Source organism: Alligator mississippiensis, chromosome 11 (genome assembly GCF_030867095.1).
Source record: "Alligator mississippiensis isolate rAllMis1 chromosome 11, rAllMis1, whole genome shotgun sequence".
In the NCBI taxonomy this organism is placed as follows: Eukaryota; Metazoa; Chordata; order Crocodylia; family Alligatoridae; genus Alligator; species Alligator mississippiensis.
The window spans coordinates 68,327,982-68,338,972 of record NC_081834.1 but is presented as its reverse complement, the minus strand read 5'-3'; positions in this window follow the sequence as shown (position 1 = coordinate 68,338,972).

The following is a 10,991-nucleotide window of genomic DNA, read 5'->3' as shown; positions in this document are numbered from 1 at the left end:
GGCTAGAGAACAGACTCCACCTCATGGCTAGAGGCAACCTCTGCGTAGAGATGACAGAAAAAATACCAGAAGCAAATGAAAGAGTGAGGAGCCTGCAAAAGGCAAGGGGTCAGCTGGGGAAGCCAAGAGACCTTTTGCAGGCCAATGTCCCGGGGTTGTTACCTGAGGCTTGACAGGATCCTTACCACAGCCTTGTCTAATGAGTCTTCTCTGTCCCAGGCTGGCCACGTGTCCGCAGCCATCCCTGTAAACCAAGGCACATGCACACTCAGCTCACCTGGGACTCATTTCTACTTCTATGAGTGATGTTTCTAGTGTTGTTTTAGCATCACTGCAAAGCAGTGTCCTGCGAGGTTTTGTGCCCACGGGCCTGTCTCGGCCACTTGTGCCCCAGCAGGGAGGGCTGTGGTGAGGTGCACCATGCCTGCTTCTGCACACGCTGCCTTCCCCGCCTGATGCCATGTCCCCACCCGGCGGTGCAGTGCTGCTTGGATCCAGGCAGCTCTCGCTCCTGGCTGAGCCTCCTGATGCACACATGACACCTGATTCCCATTGCAGGGGAGGGACAGCTTGTGCAGAGCTCATGCTGAGACCGTCGCTGCGGCAATCCCTGGTGCAGTGCTGAAGCACACAGGCATGGCCACTGCTTAGGAGGAACCAGTGCATGCTCTTTTTCTTCTGGAGCAGGGTTGTCTCTGTTTTCACGTGTTTTGGTGCTACCTCTGGGTCATGCTTGTATACTGCCTAGTGCTTGGAAGCAAGGGCACCGCTGTTCTGTCCTAATAGCGATGCACATGTGGAGGATGCTGTATGAATGACCTGGTTCTTCCACACCCACAGATCAGGTACAACTTCAGATTCGTTGTGCAGGCTGTTAGTGGGGACGTTTGTGCAGGGAACTGTCAGACAGAAGGAAAACCGTGGGGAAGGTGTGACGAGCTTCCCTTTCAAACACGACTCCCTTTGCCAGAAAAAGTCTGTGCTGGACAAATCCCCAACATGGGTAGCATAACTATCCTCTAGACTACTGTATTTGGAGACCGTCTTTCACCAGACAAATGACCACTGAGATGAAAGGCATGAAGTGATAGACAATTGTAGAGAAATTAAGGGAAATAAATGAAACCCTAAAAAAAATGCAAATTGCATACATTCAAGCTATGTCTGTGCTCCCCGCGATGCTGATAGTCCTCCAACAGCCACACTAAAAACAAAAGGAAAGAGTCATTTGGATTTAGAAAGGAGCAGGAGTAAAGGGCCGTAACATTAGCATTTCAATAGTATTTTTCATTTGTTTCTGTCATATTGAATGAAATAGTTTGAATGTTTGTGATGGTTGCCCATTAGCCAGTTTCAGGAAGAAGATAAGATCTATCTCCTTATCTAGCTCATTGTTTTGGACTACGTGCAAAAGGTCCTGACTTTGCTCGAAGTCTTAACTCTTGAATTTTATCTTTAGAAGGCTTTTACAAAGAGAACCTGAAATTGATTCTTTAGCAAATATCCTGAAGTCTGAGAGATCAAACCCTAGAGCCTTTTGACAAGATTGGTAAGAAAAAGGTCACTTGCAGTGGTATGCAAGTTCCCCAAAGTAATTAAAATGATTAACAAAAGAAACTAATTACTAAGCAAAAGAATCTGTTGAGTAAGATCCAAGCCCAAACTTGGGGGTAATGACAGGTTTGAGTAGGAGTGGCCTAAGACGGCAGCTCATTCAATAAAAACTGTAACTTACTGTCCCAATTTGGAGGTGACTATACTTGTAGAACAACGAAGGAAGAATCGCAAGTGTAGGCCGGATCAGACTGATCACCTGAACCACCCTCTCCGTGAACACGAATCTTTTAGTTCACGCTGAAGCTGCAGAGCACCTGAAAGGGGCTGAAAGAAGGGGACTTAGTCCTATCAGTATTGAGGCCAGCCTATTGAATTGTATTGCTGAGGTGAGCCCATTGAACCGTACTACTGAGGCCAACCCATTAAATTGTACTACTGAGGAACGAAACCATATTTTGGTATTTGGCTTCTTGGAATTCTAGGATTGTAAGTATATTATGAAAAATAATAATATTGATTCAAATTTAACTTTTAGTTGTAATTGTAGTTGTTTTTGTAATACTAATTCTTATAGCATTGTTTGGGAAGGAAGTGCATTTGGAGCATTGTTTCTGATATATGTAATTATTGTGTTCTTAGTGTTTGTGGTATTTCTTAAAGCTAAGCAGTGTTATATATGTAGCAAAGAGGTTTAAAATAAAATTGTGTTGTATAAATTAAGTGTGTAATCATTGTGAAATCGTGCAATCAACTAACTACTCCCCCAGCTAGTGCATCAAAACGAATCAGTAAATTGTGTGGGATTTTCTCTATTCCATAACCCACTAGAGACAGTTTCTTGTTCTCCACACTGACAACGTGCTCAACACAAAGACATGCTTTAGAAACAGGAGGCGAGGGCACTGTCCTGCTGAAATACTACATGGCTGGGGACGTACAGGCTGGAAAGCTGCCTGGGACTCTGCCACTGCTCTGTTGGACAGCCTTGGGTGACATACTTCATCTCACAGGTCTCGTAGGCCCAGTCCAATGTGCTGTTCACCTGTGAAACCGCACTGCTTCCCCCTTATGCGGTTTGGGACTGTAATTCTCAGTGGTGGATTAGGACCACCCTTTGAACTTAGTTTCACATTTGGTGGCTGAAATGACTGCATAACACCTGGGTTTCTTCTTTGCATTGGGAACCAGGATAAAACCTTGGACCATCTCATATCCCCACTTACTTCCCTGTTTTGGCTGCCAAAGGAGCAAGCTTGGAGAGGAGAGATGGGGAGAACTCTAAGCAAGGCCTGGATTATGACCTAGTGGTTAGAGCATGGTGCTGGGAAAAGCCGAAGCAGGTTCAAGCTGTTTCTGGATTGGCAAGACTTCAGACCCATGTCTGCTGCTTCCTGGGCAAGGGGGCACACCAGTTAACTCCCTTCTGGTAAGTAGGGGCAGACAATCCTTGGGCTTGCTCCGTTCTAGCCATATCGCAATCAGAAGTGGAGAAACCCCAGGTGTGGCCTGCCTGTCAGCCCAGTGCTGCCCCAGGGACAGCGCTGCTAGGGATGCCCATGTGTGCTGGGACAGATGCACCCAGGAAGATCTCCCCTCCCACAGTGGGAAACATTCACTGCTTCAAACTAAACAGTTGGAAGCAGCCGGTGAAAATATTGGAGGGGCCAAGACCAGGCCCTCAGCCTCACAAAGGATTTTCTCCCAGTGGAGTCTGGATGTACAGCTGATGTAGCTGGGAGAGATGCCCTTGCTCTAATGCCCCTCTGCTGAACACGTCCTCCCACCAGCTGTGGCTGTGGAGCATGATCTGGGCATGGGGAGGAAGCGCACAGATGGTGGCAGAGTAAATGAGCCGTGTAGGAAGCGCAGAGTCCCTGACACCGTCTGGTCCCACTGTGTTGTACCAGTGAACAGCTCTGGTTACAAGCAAGCAGAGAATGGGGCAGAGCCCTGTGCACCTTCATACCAAACCCAGTCTAACACAGGGACCGCTCTGTCTAGAGACCCCAGATGATCCCCCTCCACCACAGCTCCCACTCTCGCTGCACTGCCAGAAAAAGTTACCTTGATGGTTCAGTGTCTGTGAATGAACCCAACGGGCTCCACAAATACAGAGAGGATTTGACTGGAGTGGTCTCCTCGATCTGCTGCAGCTCTTCTTCCTCCTCCCACTGCTGCTATGATTCAAGGTCATCATCCACCCTCTCCTCTCCCTCCTTATCTTCAGTGCAGTGAGCTGCCAGGTGTGCGAGGAGGTCCACCTCGGGCTGAAGAGCTCTCAGTGTGGCTAACTCCTCTGTCCCTGTTGGGGTCTTGTCTGCACTTGTACCCGGGACTGCCTCTTCATCGCGCCATGACTTAGACTCTGAACCAATAAACCCATGGGAAAGAGCCATGTCGGCAAGCCTGTCTGGGTGTGTTGTGCTTTGACTCAGTCGGTCGCTCACCACCCATAGAAGGGGGTGATCGGAGAGTTCCTCAATTATGACGGTAACCACTTCTTGTGGAAGATGTGCATCAAAACCTGTTACGTCATTGTACAGGTCTTGCTCAGATCCAGATTGTTGTGGCATAATCAGGTAGTACTTTCGACCTCCAGGAATAAGTGCTTCTTCCTGCTCTGGACATCACGGTGGCTCTTCCCCTGTAGCCGGCATAAAGCTGATTTGATGTCTGGGCAGGCCTTCTTCCATAACCTGGTTCAGGTTCTCAGCAAGTGTGCTCACCTCGGCCCTTGATAAAAGTCTCTGGTGCTGTGAGCTTCTGCCAGCAGTTGCATCCTTCAGCAAGGAAGTCTTTTCTGCTTCCATCTCCGCAATGGGAAAGAGGAATGAAAACATGGACAGATTTCCTGCTAGTTATGATAAGAGGAACTATTTTACTCAGGTCCGATGGTAGGGTGCTTGGGTTCTCCAGAGGCTCAGAAACATCTCTGGGTGTATCTCCAACAATATTGTCTGCTTCTGCACGGCAGTGAAGTGGTGATTCCCAAGAAAGAGAGCTCTGCAGTGGACTCCTGGAAACCTCTTGGAAGACCAAGTCACAAAGAGATTTGGAAAGTACCAGGCACCCATTTCCTAAGCAGTTCTGCATGCTGACTTGAGACTGAAACTGTGCCAAAAGCTTGTCATAAACCGAATCAGCAGTGGTTTGAATCACAGCATCCTCTCTGGCATGCGGATGGTCAGTGTGCTGGCTACAAGAGTCATCGTCTTCAGAGATTTTTGCCATCACTTGTCTGATTACCTTCAGGGGAAGCAAGTCAAATCCTGCAAGCTCTGTTTTCTTTTCTTTCGGGGAAGATGTGCTGGCGGCGGCAGGGAGACTATCAGAGAAAAGCCTGCTGATTATATCTTCCAAATATCTGAGCCAGACCTCCGGAGTAGATGGTGTGGGACTTTGGCATTGGGAGGTGCTTTTGGTAGCATCCTCAAAAAGCTTCTCATCCATTTTCCCAGGCTCTAGAGGTTTGTACCGAGCTGGAGGGGGTGCTTTTGCTAAACGTTGGTGATCAGTGATTTGTCTCCTTTGCAAAACACTTAACCCCTCTGCTGACACACTCCTATGCTTTTCCTGTTTTCAACAGCTGTGACTTTAGGAGCACTTTCATGCTGAAGGTCAGACAAACTGGAGTGAATAATTTGGGCCGTCAAGGTATCTATGTCAGGGAAGAGACCCTAATCCTCCGAAAGATGCTGGCCTGTGGCCTGACATCTGGACAGCTTACTTAACACCGAATCGACCAGCTCTGTACTAAAACGTGAAGGATTGCTTCCACGGATCGTGCTGTCCTGAGCAAGGAAGTTTTGGGAAGGGACATGTTTGTTCATGAGGTCATCTTATGTTTTGTGGAAAAAGGCGTCGGCACAGATACCGGCAGGCGAGTGCCAGGGCTGAGGCTTAATGGTGTAACTTGGCAGTGGTGCTTCCTCTTCAGGGAATATTTTCTTGCATGATGACAAGCAGGATTTCTCGCAATCTGTTTGCCAAGCTGGGGTAGAGTCGTGCTGGACCGGACTGCCCTTGGCTTGATGAGTACGTCCTGGGGGGATGGAGAAGGTTTGAGCCCCAGAGCTTCTGCACAGTAACACACCTTTCTGATGCCCCCTGAGTGGGGGTTTGCAAGCTCGGGGACCTGAACTTGTCGTGGCATTTGCCCTTCCCTTTGGACCTGTTCCCCGGAACCAAGCACTCGTTCCTGGGCATTGGTCGGTGAGAGTAACTTTCTAAGCATGCCTGTTTTAGGGCGATCTTGTGCAACATCAGAGGAAATATCTTCCTTAATGAGATGGGTTTCCAATTGGCCATCTTTTTGTGTCAGTTTGTATTGAAAGCACCTTTGGCCACGGGGAAATCGCTCAGCTTGGAAAGTCTGCCTGGGATGCTCAAGCTGAGCTCCCCTGCACATGGGGAAATGATTAGCCAGACGAGGAGGTACTGCTGCCGGTTCAGGCTCAGGAAGATTGTCTTCCCAGACCTCTCTGCCAAGACCTGGAGATGAGCCAGGTGTGTGCTGAGAAAAAAGTGAGGTTAGTTTTCCTCTACTCCCTTTCTTCCCACGTCCTGGTGAGCTGGCGGGTGTTATCTTTCTGCCTGTGCAGACACACTTTTTGGCACTGGCCTCCTCGTCTCTCATATCTCTCTTGGTTATTTTACTCGCTTCATATTCCATTATGGCTGGATAGAGGATATCTGTTACCTCATCCATAAACCATGTCATTATATTTGTAACTGCATCGGTCATTTCTTTGGTCTTGTTTTTCTGTAGCAGGAACAAATGAGAAAGGGCAATAAAGTGTTAATGAATTCCTTCATTCTCCCTTCTGCACAGGACAAGAGCGCTCTACTGGGTGCAATTCAAACTTTTAGGATAAATAATAATAGCCCCCCATGAAAAGCGACCTCAATTCATAGATGCTTGGGTCGGAAGGGACCTCAACCAATCACCGAGTCCAACCCCCTGCCCATGCAACAAAGAGCGCTGGGATCTGTGTGGGATATAAATCTAACAGAATAAATATAGGAAATAAAGAAAGAGCCAGTTCAGGAAAGATCAGTGAAGGACCAACTAGGGTCAGCATTGCTTCTCCCTGAGCCTGTTTCTGAAGGGCCGACATGAAGACCATGGAAGAAAATGCTGACCATCTTGAAGGCCAGCCAGGGGAGGTTTGTCACTGATTTCAGCGGGGCCAGGGTTCCCCCTCAGGAGCCAAGGGATGACTTAATTTTCACCCACGCTCCCTCTGCCGAGAAAACACTTATCAGCTAGCTCACTTCTCCTTACAGAAAAAGAATCAATTAATTTGCAGATGTTTAATCCATCTCCTACCAAAACTCGAAGGCTGTGCTCTGCCTGGGCAGTGCCGCCCCCTGCTCTTCCTCGCAATGAGGCATCTAAACACTGTCTGCTGTGCAGCTTTTATGTTTTTCAAGGACGGTGCAGGCTTATGTTAATGAGCACCCTTGCTCCAGTGCAGGAGGAACATAGTTTTTCCCCCATTTTGCACTTATCAGCTTTGACCCAGTTCCACTATCTACTAATCTGTGGCCACCGGGCCGTAGTGCCTTCGGTAGTTTGGTCACTCCATTGTTTCCCTTGGTGTTAATCAAAGGTCATCTGTCACACAACCCATCCCAACACCGCACATGGTCTAGCATTATATCCTGCTCATTTGTTTCTGAAAAGAGAGTGGAAGATTGTGGGGAACGATGCCATTTGGGCGGGCGAGTCCTGCACAACAATACATGTCATGGCAGGTGCAGGTCATCTTCCAGTTCTGACATCTCCCCATGCCCTGACTTCTTACCTGGGAGGAGGATCTTTTCTTGTTTGTGCCTTTATTAGCAATTGCCACAAATCTAGGCTGGTGGTGTCCTGACATGAAAAGCAGTAAAGTCTAGGACAGTCTGAACTGTTGAGTTGTAAACTGCTTGCAGGTCTGGGAATTTGTGTCGCAGGCTTTGCTATAAAAGCCCAACTCTGGGGGTGAGTAAGGGTAAAAGCTTGGCCCTACTGAATTAAATGGGAGTTTGGACAGTGACTTTGGTGTAGCCAGAGTTTTGCCCGAGGTACATAACCATTTTACTGGAAAGACAGTGAAAAGACAGATGCAACAGTGGAGACAATACTAGGAGATCAGGACCTTGGAGCATTGTAGCACTCTGCTCATCAAATTTAAAAACCACCAGGGCCCAGTCGGCTCTGCGTTGGACTCTGATCCTGCAAACATTGATGCACCGTGCTAAGAAGCAAGTATGGAGCACTCCTGTTGAGCTCCCTGGGATCACAGACATGCTTGAAATAAGGCACATGCATCTTGTTAGATTGTGGTTACAGTCATCAACTTCTTTGTGACCGTCTAGATAGAATTGCCAGCAGACCCATAGGTTACTATTAACTCTAGCCATTTAAAGCTCACCTTGTTAAGGTATATATGATATCTATACATATATATGGAAATTGTACTGTGGCTTTCTTTCTAACCTTCATTGCTTTACGAAGCACATTGTGGGTTTTTTTTGCTTTGTCGTTTTTTAGGTCCGTCCATCTGAATTTTTTTTTTCTGAGAAGCTTTTGAGTTTTTTGTACTCCATCGAAACCCTGGCTGAATCTGCTGAGAAACACAAAAATGGTGGGTTACTATCACTTCTGCTGCAATCAGTGTCTGCTCCACCCCCCTTTTTACCTGGGTTTCTTTTTGCTAAAGGGATTGTGGTTTTTTTGAACAGATTCCAAGAAGTTGCTAATACCATTTGTGAACTAGAGCTTGGAGGTTGGCAAACTGTTACAGTGGAGTGTATTGCTGGTGAATCAACATGGGCCATGTCCTGCCTTTGCAAAGGCACAATGAGAGGGGAAGGATGCCCCTTCCCCTGATGAGCCATGACAGGGAGCATGCTCCATCTCTTTCTTTTCTAGGTCACCTTCTCCATGCATTTTAGAGTAAGGACTTGCAGTGGGATCTGAGATATCCAACTGAGTGCTTGGATGCTGGGCTGGGAGTCAGGAATGAGGAAAAATGGCAGTGGGACCAGGTCAAGTTGGAGGGGACCCCAAAGCAGAGGTCAGGCATGTTGGGGGCAGAGAGTGTGCACAGGGCCATGGGGTCACTCGAGTGAAGCCCTCTTCAGACTCCTGAATATCCATGAGACTCCCCACTATTGTGCTCTCAGCAAATTTCTGCGAGCCTTACTTATAAAGTGTGTCCCTCCACGCACACCTCTCTCTAAACTGGTGGCCGGAGAGGTGGACAGCCCATTGGGTCACAATCACCTTGCGCTAAGCAACCCCCTGGTCATTGTCTCCTAGCATCAGATGCTCTGCCCCATGATTGGCTATGCCTGACTTATTTGAATAAAGGCCAAATCCTTCCTCCCAGTAGGGTTGGAGTACTGCTGTAGCCACAGTGGTCTGGGCAATATGCAAGGATCAAATTGATTTTAGTGACATCTTTTCTTGCACCCACCAAAAATTTGGGAAAGTATTCCCCACTTCAATTTACATTTTTTCTGCCATGTTTTTTCTCTTTGTTGCAGTCATTTTGCTTAGTTAGAGAAGTTTCTGGGCACCAGGTGCCCTTCTTCTGTGTTTTTGTCTAACATTGCTCCCAAATTTGACCCTTGGTCCAATAAAAGTCACCCCCAAAAGTGTCCCCACCACTCTCTTCCTTCTCACTTGCACAGCCTGCATCAGGCACAGAGAGACAGAGTCCCTAGCCACATGCTTGACTTCCTTACTCCCTCCTCCTCTCTGCCCAACCATTCTCCTTCCTGCCCACCCACCTGAGCCCTCTCGGTGCCCCCAGATCCCTTCAAGCACAGCACAGCTGCTCTGCACAACCAGGGGTAGGACTAGGGGATGCAGGAGGAGAAGGGAAGGGAGAAGTAAGGGAGGGTGGAAAGGCCCCTGTGGATGTCAGAGGAGGGTGGGGGGAGCTCTTGCTCAATGTGCAGCAGTCCGACTCTGGTGCTGCTGTACTGAAAACTAAAGGTTTGCTCCAAGTCAGAGTGGCAGACAGCTGGCCAGATGAAGAGAGCTGCAGGAGAATATGGGGTCAAAGCTCCCACCCATTCAAAGGGGACATCTAGAGATTTCATCCCCAGTCCAAACATTTCAGGGGGTCTGAACTGGCTGACATTTGGCAGAGATCACAACTGGCTCTTACACCAAAGTTATTCTCATGTTGTTGCGTGCCAGGGCCCTGTGACCTGGGTCTGAATTACAGCCTGTGACTGAGAAGGGCCATAGCCCTGAACTCATTAACCCTGAGGAAGGGTTGGGGACCAAGAAGAGAGAGGGGCCCAACTGCACCGCTTGGCCCAAACTGGAGAGCTTCTGGGGTGGCACCTTTGGGGCAGGAGGGATGGGCAGATAAGACAGGTGGCCCTGCAACTAGAGATAGGAATCAGATTATCCCTTACCTGTATCAGCTTCAGCCAGAGAGACCTGCCACCACGAATGTGTGTTCAGGACTGAGCCTCTGGCCTGGGGCTCTGGAACTGGTTGCGCAGGCTGATGTCATCCCTCTATGAGGTCACTGCCCCTCTGGCCCAATGGCTGATCTCCTATCGACTCATGACTGTGAGCTCACGGTCTGCCTCACCCAGCTGGACTCATCCCCTGCCTGTAGCAGCCCCTTCACCATCTAGTCCAGCATATCCTGTATCCCATTGCTGATAGTGCCAAGTGCCCGAGGCTGGAGATACCAGGACAGGACAACCCCGTCCTGCACAAGGCGGAGGCTAGCCTGGCCAGCTCTGCCAAATCCGTGTAGTGTGTGCAAGATGTCCAGTAGTGTGTGAGACAAAACCATGGGTGTTTAACTCAAGCACTAGCCCCCCCCTGCCCCGTGAAACACATGTGTAGAGTGGCTTCAAGAGCCATTCTGATGCATGTGATGCTCTGGGAGTTATATTAGTGTCCCATGTCGAAAAATGGCAGTGGGGGTGCTTTAACTACAGCTTATTGAAAGAGCTTTAGTTAAAGAACCCCGGCCACCATTTTTCAGTGCAGGGACAAGGATACACATGACGCTGGAGTCTGCTGGAGCATGGTATTTGCCAAGCTGTAGCAGACTCAAGTCTGTTCCCACATGCCTTGCTGCATGTCTATGGGCACCCCAAGTGACAAAACCAAGTGGAAGACATGGGATGATCCTCTCCAAAACCAATATGCCCATCTTTGTTTCATGACTTTGCTTTACTTACATTTCTTTTATAATTAACTGATGAAATTATTGTCTTCATACTATAGTGTACAACATATTTACAAAAAAATGAAGGTGGTGGGTTAATTCTGTAGCTTTGTACATATAATGACACTTGACTTGGGTCATTTTGTGTTAAAACTGTTGAAGCGGGGAAGTAATGTTTCATGCATGCATCTTACTGACTGTGCCACCTAAAATAAATGCCATGAATTGCAAGATGAGGAA